Here is a 12,008-nt window from a genome sequence, read left to right on the forward strand (position 1 = left end):
GCAAATCCACCAAAGCTACTTCGGATTGTTGCAAAATCACCAACTCCACCAACAATATTATAATTGCAAAATTAATAATTGAAACTATAATAAGACTTTGTAATATTTATTTGAGAGAAATATAAAGTGGCTAATTATTGCAAAGTAGCTATAATTGAGAGATTGAGCTTTGAGAGAAAGAGAAGAGTGAATTGGTGTGGATTAAAATGAAAATGAAGAAAGGTTTATATAGGGGTGGGGGATGGGTTAAAGTGTTAAAAAAAAGTTTGAGGGGTTGGGGGGGCCAAAAATTAAGTTTATGACAGTTTGACAATGACCATTTTTGCAAATGGACCGTTGCCAACGGTCCATTAACGGACAAAGCCCAGCCAGCAACGGCTATAATTAATTTTTTTTATTTTATCGGTTTTACCGGTTTAACCGGTTCTGATTTCAAAAAAATCGAAACCGGAAATATTAGACGGTTAACCGGAACCCGTTCTACCGGTTCCGGTTTTACCGGTCCGGTTACCGGTTAAACGGAACCGGTTGACAGGTTTACCCTTTCCCTACTGTTCCCGTACATATTTTACAATCTCTAACTTTATGTTGAGGTTAATTTTTTCTTTTTGTCAAATTACTTTTTGATATTTAGTATGTTAAAAGCTGCCAAATTCTTTTGGTTGGATGAAAACTTCTACAACGATCATTAAAAAAAAAAAAAAAAAAGGAAATTTCAAAGACTTCCCCTCACATTTTGTTTCGTTTCACTGCCTCCCCTCACGTTTGCAATATTACGGCTATCTCCCCTATTTTAACTTTTATGTTACAACTATTTTATTCTATTTATTACTAATGAAATAATAATATATCTGGACTAATTCGCCCTCCCTAAGATTATGCTCTTTTAATTAATTATTATATTTAATTAATATCTCCTTCAAAAAGTTATTTCTTATATGATGAATGAGTAAGTGTTCAGTTGATATCGGGAAAAAAATACTCTTAGTATAACACAATTCAATCAGTAGGAAAATATCAGTAGCTTCACTAGCTAGTACCTTTAGCTGTCTATTGGGTACATATTATAGTGAATTTTAGCCAAATGAATTGCGGGGTATTATAGTCATTCATCACGACAATTGATTAATATCTCCCTCTACAGATCTGTTCTTCCCCAATTTTCAATGTAGCAACTCAAACCCTAGATCAATCACTATGGCATCTTCTTCTTTTGCCAGTGTTTCAGCACTAAAATCAACTCATTATGTGATGTAAGATATGCTTACTTTATTAAGCTTTATTAAGAAAGTTGTATGTGTCTTATCAACTGGAAGTCATGATTTCATTCAGTTTAATTACTCAATGACTTTGCCCTTTATTATGTGTATGTGCTTAGTCTTTTGTCATATTTATGCATGCCAATAATAGGTATATACTGTCATTCTCAGTTGTGTCAACAATCTTCTTATTGTTATAGGGTTGAATCAGGGAGCATTAAGCGGATTGTTGGCCCAATTCCTTTATTATGTAATTCTCTTTTATCAGGTTCCCAAGCTGTTGTGCGTATATATGCTCATTTACAGCAAGTGAAATCCTTGCTATGGATGGAAATTAATGGTACTCGAATGGTTGGTATCTGGGGTATGGGAGGAGTAGGAAAGACGATATTTGTAAGAGCCATTTGGATGGCTTCTCTGATCAGGGCATTCTGGTTGGTTTGGTAATGGCAGTAGAATTACCATAACAACTAGAGACAGTCATTTGATAGGGAAGAATGAAGAAGTCCATGAACTGACTACACTTCGGTGTCTGCACAAATAGCTTTGAGTGTAGCCATGGATTTTTTTATAAGAGTTTTCAATAAATCTAGCAAGAAATCTCGGTAGTAGAAGATGAAATAGTAGAAGAGGAGAAACTCATTAATGCAAAGGCTGGGTCTGTTCTGGGAGCATTTGCCTAAATATGGTGCAAGAGATCCGGAACCACATTCACGGTCTGGAAGAGAGGAAGCTCCAAGCGAGTTGCATGCCCCTGTTAAGGAGCATCGACGCAAAAACTGAGTCAAAGTGAGAGGAGGTGACCCAATTGGTCTGCTATTATTATAGGCCCTCCACCACTGCTTGGCTAGCCCAATCATATGAAAAGTGGTATAATGACTTTGTGGGATTCTACCAATTCCAAGTTGTGCAACGTCTTGTGACAATTTAAAATAAGCTACGGTGGATTGGAGCCTATAGAGCAAGAGATATTTCTAGATATAATATGTTTCTTTCGAGGGTATGATTCCTTGAGAGTTGTGGATTTGAACCTACTATCGGATTAAGTATCCTAATTGAAAAATCTCTTGTGTTCGTCTCTGAAGAATATACAATTCAAATGTATGATTTGATACAAGATATGGGTAAATATGCAGTTAATATGAAAAATGATCCTGGAGGACATAACAGACTATGGCGCGTTGAAGATTTGGAAGACGTGATGATCAACAGTACAGTAAGTATGCTAAACAATGCAATATTATTCAGTTCTAAGTTCTTTACCAATCTAAAGGGATATAGAAAAAATGTAAATCATTTGTTCTTCTACTCTCCCGCTCTTTGCATGATTCATTTTGACTTACTTTAATAGAGGCGGAAAAAACATTCATTTCCTGGTGCTGCCTTACTGGTTTTTCTTAAATTTCTTGAGCCTTGATTTGGACAAGTTCCTACTTAATTTATTTTATTCTATTTCATTCTTTGAATTTACTTCACATTTGTGGGACATCTTGTACATAATCATCCATTCGAGAATTCTACAGTTGAATTAGAATGAAAGTACATGACAAATTTAGGAGCCGTTTGGACATGATTTGAAATCATGAGATAAAATCACGATTTGAAGTTTTGTTTGGACATGCAATTTGGATTTCTTAAGTTGTATTTTTTCTTATAGACATAAAATCCCATAAGTTGGGAAAACCATGAAAACTTTCTCAATTCTTATACAATCTTACCAAATGAGCACGTCATAGTTTATAACAAAATTAATACGCTACTAGAAGGTCTTTCTAAAAAATACATCAATTGATCAAACTTTAGTTCAATAAAATGAAAAATTGAACATGATTTGTAGTGTAACTACTCTTCAATATAATCCTCCCACATAGTTGGAAAGAATAAATTTGTTATAAATATACTAACAACTTGTAGATCTTTTGCTATTTGATGTAAATGATCGGTAAACAACAACATATCCAGTGAAATCCCACAATGTGGGGTCGGGGGAGGGTAAAATGTACACAGACCTCACCCCTACCTTGGATGGTAGGGAGACTGTTTCCGAAAGACCCTCTCCTCAAGAGAACACATGGCAAGAAAAGATCAGATAAGGACAAACAATTAAAGCAGTATGGAAATGAAATAACGAAAGTGAAAAGATCATGATAAACAGTCTTAAAAAAAGGATCCGTAACTACCATAGATAAATAAAATACTCGAAGTACCAGAAATAACAGATAGTAGCAGAAAACAAAGGACAAGAAAATATAGTACAAGAAATAAATATATCTACTAACTTATGGATCTATTTTTACAAAATATAAACTTATGTCAACTTTTACATTTAAAAAATTTGAAATCATGATTTGATATATCAAATCATGCCTTTTGGATGATTTGGGACTTCATCTCATGATATAAAATCGCATGTCCAAACGCTGATTTCATCTGATGAGATGAAATCGCATGTCCAAACGCTGATTTCATCTGATGAGATGAAATCGCATGTCCAAATGCCTACTTAATGGGGCATGTCTTCATGAGGAATTTCTTCTGTCAATGAAAAAAAACTTATAGAATGTGAATCTAAAAACTTCTTAGGAAAATTACTTTAGAAAGTAGAATTATGGAATTAATTGCGTAGTAAAATGATTTCATTTGTTGAGCAACATATTTCTTTAAAATGGCCTAAACGATACGGTACCTTGAAATTTTCAAAGGTACTCCTCAAAAAACTAGTAGTGCATAATAAAGACACCTGTGTGAGGGCATTACTTATTATATATTTTTGTGCTACTCTCTATTTATTGATCAAAAAAATAAATAATAAAGACAAAAACAGGAAGACAATTTTTTTTTTAGCTAGATCTCCTTTGGTTTCTAAATAAAAAAAATGATTAAACTTGATCTTATAGAGTAAAATAATTAAAAGAAAGTTAAAAAGAATTTGGCATAGCGAGGAGCGAGGAAACTACTCATATTTCCAGAGGGGTGTTTATGCTGCATTTGAAATTATATTTTGTAGACTAATTAATGATCTTTTAACCAGGTGACTAAAGCAATAGAGGCAATCTGGATTCGTTATCCTCCAAACCTATGTTTTAGCAAAGACACCATGAAAAATATGAAAAGACATGGTATATTACGCATAGATAATGTGATGAATGTTTGATCCATGATGGCTTAATAGATAATGCGATGGATGTTATGAGTTGCCATGATAGCTCTATCGGTTATTTGTCCAACAACTTGTGTTGGTTTGTCGGGGATTGCTATCCTTTGGGACCACTTTCATCTAATTTAAACCAAAAGACTTGGTTTGTCTTTGATTCACACGGAGTTCACTACGTCAATTGTGGAGACAAATAAAGGTACATCAATTGAATTTTGTTGCTTTTCTCTTCATCTCTAATATCATCTCTTTTGTGATGAGTAAATAATTTTTGGTGTCCTGTTTTCTTTGACATATTTCCTATTTGGTTTGTCCCAAATTTATAATAACATTATTTTGGGTTATTCACAATTTACAATAAGACCTTTATGCCCTTTCCAAATCTTCCGATCATCATTTTAACTACAAAATTCATTACACACTCATTCTCACATTTTCTTCATAAGCTATTAAACTCATCCGAGGCGCAAATGGAGTTTATACTTTATAACTACTATAGAATGTCATAATCATTGTAATGTTTCTTCAATCTTTCTAATATCTCTGGAATTGCATACCAGCTTTCTTACATTCCTTGCAATTTTTTACTGTTTTATGCCATTTTGTAGATGCCATTATAATTTGAAAAAACAACCAATTCTTACCGTTGACTACAAATTTTCAAATATCTTAAATATTTTATGCTATAAAAGATTTTGATTTACAGTATTTTTGTTTAATTCAAAATGTATATAGTATCTCACAAAATTAAGAATGATGTCCAAGTTTACACCAATATAGGTGTGTTAACCCTCAAAACCATACCACATCATTAATATTTTACACCGTAAAAGATTTTGATTTACAGTGTTTCTGTGTAATTCTAAATGCATATAATATCTCACAAAATTAAGAATGATGTCCAAGTTTACACCAATATAGGTGTGTTAACCCTCAAAACCATACCACATCATTACTATTTTACACCGTAAAAGATTTTGATTTATAGTGTTTCTGTGTAATTCTAAATCTATATAATATCTCAAAAAATTGAGAATGATGTCCAAGTTTACACCAATTAGATGTGTTAACCATCAAATCAATATCACATCATTATTTTCGGGACAGAAACAAGTTTTCCTAATGCACTTTAGGAACACTTGCACAAAGTCAAAAACAATTTGCATGTAATCATGGAAACTCCTTCATAAAACGTACTTAATGATTTTCACAAAGCATCATATTTGCCATTTCTGCCAAAGAATTTTTGTAACATTGCTAGGTGCTTATAACATTTCTAATAAAATGTTTATAACATCTAAAAATTAGTTCAGAATAACTCATTACATCTAATCGATTTTCCCCCTTTTCTTGTCAGTATCTAACACAAGAAAAAATACAGGGAAATAATCTGACAGAGAAGAAATAACGGTTGAAAATAGCTAAAAAGAAGAAAAAATTGTTTTGAAAAGAAAAAATGACCTGGAATTTGAGGTGGATGGCGCGTGAATAGCACTCCATTAATTTACATTTTGCTGTGGTCTCAAAGAGGGGGTAATAATTCCACTTCGAACAAGGATAAAGGGTTAATAGGATCCCCACAAAGTTCAGGTGTGAAACTAAAAGTTTGGACAGTATCAGGCGGTATTTGTGTATTATCCCTAATTGCTATCCCATCTGAGCATATATGCTTCTCAAGTACTATTAAACCTGGTTACTTCAATATTTGTCCTTTACTTTATGAAATTAGATTTATTTGTAGAATACAACTGTCTTATGTTATTATAAATTCTATAAGGAAGGTCTTAAAGGATTCATGTGAACATCATGGTGTTTAGGAAGAGACTTAAGAAAGATAATTTCCAACAAGTGAAGTTTTAACATTCTTTTTGGAACATCCAGTGGCTGCAATATTTGCAAGAATAGATGATAACTATATTAACCATGAACTTATACCTGATATAGTAGATTCAAGCATACAGGGGAGAAAGATTCAATCATGTCTCTTTTCTACATATGGAAATATTAAAGGATAAAAAAGGTTCCTCTTACACAAGTTCCTAGACTTCACAGTTCTTATATTTTCAATGTGTGCAGGTTTCCCTTGACCTTATCTATATTTGGAGTAGAAAGGATAGGCTTATTGTTTCTACTCTAACAAAGTCTTGGATACATAGTTTCTTAACTTCAGATTCTTTCAAGTTAATCCGATTCCCCGTCGTTTTGTCAAGTTACTGAATGCAAGCTACCCGTAATTGTACTTTTTATTTAACCTGAATACCTGATATACAAATTGGTTCTTCTCAGGTCTCAGTAATTCCAAATTTTAGAGCTCTTCAGAAGTTGACCTTTTTATCTTACATTATAAGAAAAAAGTAATTCCAAATTGTAGAATACTTACAACTTGGTCAGAGCAGGGCAGGCCCTCCTGGAACTAGTGCGACGCTTGTCACTACACTTTGCAAAGGTTAGATAATCTAAAATCCTTTTATATCTTTTAAAAAGTTTATATGTGACTACTCTTCAAAAAAAGTCTGTATGTGACTGTAACTCTGTTTCTCGTGTACACTGTACAGTCAATTCTCTTTCCATCAACTGGAGCACACAATAAACGTCAAAGATAGTTATACAACGAGGACCACTATCATATAGATCATAGCTACTGTTTCTGAGTATTAATCTTCTTTCATCTTTCTGTGCAGGCTGATAACAACATCCGTGCTGCAGCTCATGGATGCTAAGATTACAACATTACAGGAGTTTCTAAGCGAGAAAACTGTTTTGAGGGCACTACGTGTCGTGTGCTCAAGATTTAATTTGTCAAGAACCGCGATTGCTCTGGGCATTATTGGACCTTTGTTGATTAGGGTAATTGCTTGACCATCTCACGGATCACTTTCGTCAGTTAATTTTTTCTGTTGATTTGATCTTTTATAACTTTTTTCCACTTCACCTGTTGAAATAAGTTCTTGTTTCTCCTTTTTGGTTTTCATTTCTTTTACCCTATTAAAAGTCCACTCTAGTGCAACTCATATTTATATTGACTCCATTCTCCCTTAGTAATTCATTTTGAGTCACCTCCAGAATTCCAAAGGTAGATTTTATGACACCTGTAAGCATATTTAGACAAAGGACAATTCCTTTTTACACTTGGATGAAGCTTAGAACATTTTTAGCTGCTCCATTCATTTTCACTGACATTGAATGCTGAAGGTTTAAATGTCTTTTCAATTCCCTGTCTTTTCAGTTGTTAGTGTGACATATTAACTGTCATTACATCTTTTGAGTGAATTATTGTGAAAGTAATTATTGTGACTGGTGCTTCTGTTATTATGCTATTCACCCAGATGTGTTTTACTTGCTTTTAAAGCTATTTTCTTCACCGTGTAAGTTAAAACCCAAATTAGTGGGGCGGGCAGGTCCTCCAAATGTGCATTTTTCATGTCTGATTGTAGACGGCAAAATTGAGTGAAATCATATTAAAGCTGCTAGACATGTATGATTCATCTTGGCGCTTATAGGTGAAAATGACATTACTCAATGAAGAAACTAATTTTGTATGAAACTTAAATTAGAAGAAGATACAATTTTCGAGTGCACGTTAAATTTGAATTTAATAACTAAACATACTTACCTTCTCTTTTCTTCATCTTGGTCTTTAAAGAAATCTTCCATCATTTTTGCTGCTTTTCCCTCTCCCTTTCACTTCTTCAGTAGATTGTTTTTAACTCATCATATGTTTGAGTTCCAAGTATTCTTAATTAGAAAGGGGAATAGTCATTGATCAAGGGTTTTCTTTTCCTTCTACACAAGGTTCAGGATTTCTTTTAGAAGTAATGCAACCTTAAATAATTTGTACCCTATTTTGGTGGATGTTTTCTTGTTTCATTTTACCTTTTCTTCCCCATTCTTTTGTTCAGGAGATTGCTTTGTTAAGTTTGTTTCAACATGAAAACATAGCACAGTTTTTTTTTTTTTTTTTTTTTGTGATAAGGAAAAACATTGTGGTATTATGATCAGGGGCGTAGCCACCTTGAAACAAGGGGTTTCAAATGATACCCCTTACTATTTAAAAAAAAAAAAAACTTATTATACATGTATTTTACAAGCAAAAAAGATGCATGATAAATACAACAGTTGAATCCCCTCGACTTGAATAGAAGCGCCTAATCTTAGCTTATTTCTATGAAAGTTGAATCCCCTTACTGAAAATTCTGGCTCTGCCACTGATTTTGACACACAAGGACATTCTTGCTTCTTGCAATTCTATTGCTTCCTCGATTGTACTCCTTTTGCTCATTTCATTGGGAGTCCAGATTTGTTGTTCATCTGTCTCGTGATTGCTTGTTCTGTTCTATGCAAATTGGAAGTTGTTTTACTTTACAGCAGGTGTCATGTATGCTGTTCAGACTGGAGAATTCCCACCACTTTTTAGTAGAGTAGCTAGAGGCATCTGGAGTATGTTCGTAGACATGTTTGGTCTGCAGTGGGTTATGTGTTGCAGCTTGAGAAAAGCTTTCATTAGCCGTAGTATTGGAAAGTGGAGAAAATCCAACAATCTAAGACCAGATTCAATAGCAGCTCCTGCAGGACCTGCACGCATTGCACTTTCTAACATCTTGAGCTCGGTATTGTATAACTTCAAGTAGATAGCAAATCGCTGTCTAGCCGAAGCTGCATTTTTTGGACCCTATGGAGCTGAAACACCTATCTAGACGAGTTGTCTTATGAATCTGCTTTCTGGTGTAATTGCAGTGATGTAAATGTTAATTGCTTTTGGGACTTTCTGTTCCATGCTGCATCTTTTGTACCTTATGGAGAAATAAGAACCAAAGATGCTTTAAATGGGGTTGCAACACCTATCCCTACCAAAGCTTAGGTGTTTTATGAATCTGTTTTTCTTTTTGGTGTAATTACTCTGTTGTAATCACATTTTGGACTTTATTGATTCTCTAAGTTTTAAGCACATGACCAAAGACATCTTTCTGTAACTTCATACATACACTGTATGCAGCAAATCAATAATAATTTTTGCCCCTAAAAAAGTTCCAAGGTATGTTCTTCAAGATCGTCATTCTTGCTCAAGTAGTTTGGTTATAAAACTCTTAGCAGTTTTGTTACTTTTGATTATACAGGATGGTTGTAGATATTCCAGAAGCGTTTGATGTAACTTTAAATAACCTTCCTGACTTCCATAGATTGTAATTACTCTCTCCAGCAAAAGAAATTTGTCTCAAAATAACTGTCGCTTCAGGGATTCAAGACAAAAGCTAGTAATTGTTTCTAACTAGACCTTTATATTAAAGAACTACTTCTTAGTGCTAAGTTCTTAAGAAACATCTAATAAATAGGGGTAATTTAGTAAACTATATCTTGTATTTATTGTTTTTCTTAATGGACGTGAAATGAACTACAGTGACACTTGTATTTGGACGGAGGGAATGTATATTGCGAAGTTATCTTTTCTGCCCTTGCATGGAGCACTTACATGACTTCAAAAAAAGCACTAGTAAAATCCATGACAACGCCCACCTATTCGTGGAAGTTGTTTATTGCTTTTAGGGCCATTTAGTTGAAATACAAGTTGTGCATAGATTGTAGGACGTGAATTATTTCTTGCCAAACGTTTGGTTCATTTCAGGTAAAACCAGATATATATTGGATAACTTAAAAACGTGTCCCAACTGAGTGTTTTTTTTTTCCTTCATAGTCCTTGTTCAATTCAGGTATTATTAATACACAGATTTTCATGTCCTAGCATATTCGTCATAAAATAATATATAAATTCTTGTATAGTTTAATTCTAGGCAATGAAAAAGGCAACAAGATAGTGCATTAATAATGCTAAACTTTAGATAGGTATTATTGTAACGACTAATCTTTCGTTCCTGAAAATAAAAATTAAGATAAGAAAAATAGCGACAAAGAATAATATTTGATTTCAAGAATTTGTGCGGGGGTTACAATCTTTATGAAATCTTAAAAAAGATGTAATCCTCTGATTCTTCTCCTCACGATTCGGCCGTCAATCAAGGGCTTTGCTTGTTCTTGAATAGACAGATCACTTGTTGATATTTCACTACGAATGCGAAGCCGAGCTTTAATCACAAACGTAGAGGTATGGAAACTTGCGGCTCACCACTTGGAGCGAAGACTTCTTAGTATGCGGAAGACTTGCGGCTGAGAGCTTCTCTATGTATTTTTCCTCTCTTTTGGCTTTGTAAAGACCCCTATTTATAGTTGCAGGGGAGAGCTAGGGTTTGTATATGATTGGTTGAACCATGTCATTTGAACACTTAGCGACATTTGATTGATTCTTCTATTGACTTGACATGCTGTGTCACTTATGCCCGTGACATGATTTTATTGGTCCTTGATTTGACTTGGCGCGCCACGTCATTTGACACGTGGCATGGACCTTGGGCTAATAGAGTGGGCTCATCATGTGAAGTCCGACAAGATAGACTAGCTAGCCCAATTGAATTGATCTTTCAATTAAATCCATACCAATTGGACTTAAGCAATTAACCCAATTATATTAGCCCATAATATTTGTTCGGACAAATATATCTTGGATTTAATATAATTCGAATTTCTTGTGAATTTACTTTTAATAAAATTTCGTCACCTACAATTATAATGCTTTATGCATCTACGAAACAGGTCCTCTTGGTGAATTTTTTTATCAGCATTTCTCTCCTTTAAACCTTTCTTTGAACTTTTTTCTTTTGCAATCAAAATATACTGTGATACCTTTAAATTCAAAGAAATTCTAAATCCTTTTTGAGAACAACATGAATGATCAAAAGTAATCCAAAAACACAAGAATCCATAGACTTATTATTCAACGGTATTTTCTTCAAAAACTTTTTAAAAACTAAACTAAAAAAGAAGTTCAAAGAGGCAAACTTCCTACTATACCAAAGCCTCAATGAGTTCTAGCCCAATTGGCCCGATTGCTGTTAGCCCAACAAATGTTTTGTTTCCAAACAAACATTGGGAGAGAAGAGAGTGAAAGATTATTGGTCTCTGTGATGTCTGATCTCAATTTACTCATACTAATTTAAAAGGAAAAATTACATTTTATAGCTATTTTTAGTACATAAGTAGTGATATTAACTATCTTTTGTTTTAATTGTACTCCGTCCGTTCTAAAAAGATTGTCCTCTTTTGACTTGACACAAAGTTTAAGAAATAAAGGAAGACTTTTGAAATGTGTGGTCCAAAACAAGCCTTAGATATTTGTGTGGTTATAAATCATCTCATAAAGTTAAATTGTTTCTAAATATAGAAAGGGAACAATCTTTTTGGACAAACTAAAAAAAAAAGGAGGACAATCTTTTTGGGACAGAGGGAGTAATAATAACTAAATAATTTTTTAATTTAACTAATATAGCTGCACGGTAACTTTCAGTTACTGGTGCACAAATACACCTAAAATTTAGCACCTCCAATCCCATATTCCTCTTTTAATGGTAACAATATTAATCACTTAATATACATTATCATTCTATCTCCTTTTTCATAAAATTTTGACTCTCTATTCTCACTCAGTAACCATTTCAGATTTTTCATTTCCCAAATCCCTAAAAAATTCTCTCTCTCCTTCTATCAAC

The 12,008-nt window shown here is 33.6% G+C and overlaps 1 long non-coding RNA gene across 4 annotated transcripts; it reads left to right on the plus strand.

Annotated features, from left to right (window-relative positions):
• Window positions 1-1,000: 1,000 nt before the first annotated feature.
• Window positions 1,001-9,368, plus strand: LOC132627087 (uncharacterized). Of its 4 annotated transcripts, XR_009577781.1 has the most exons (6): window positions 1,001-1,253; window positions 1,460-2,259; window positions 2,396-2,475; window positions 4,291-4,612; window positions 6,700-6,859; window positions 7,095-9,368. It is a non-coding gene; the product is annotated as an uncharacterized LOC132627087 (long non-coding RNA). The 4 variants fall into 4 exon arrangements; XR_009577780.1 differs by having other exon boundaries at window positions 1,460-2,479; XR_009577779.1 differs by having other exon boundaries at window positions 1,004-1,253; window positions 1,528-2,475.
• The last annotated feature ends 2,640 nt before the right edge of the window (window positions 9,369-12,008 follow it).

This window comes from Lycium barbarum, chromosome 2, assembly GCF_019175385.1.
Source record: "Lycium barbarum isolate Lr01 chromosome 2, ASM1917538v2, whole genome shotgun sequence".
In the NCBI taxonomy this organism is placed as follows: domain Eukaryota; kingdom Viridiplantae; phylum Streptophyta; class Magnoliopsida; order Solanales; family Solanaceae; genus Lycium; species Lycium barbarum.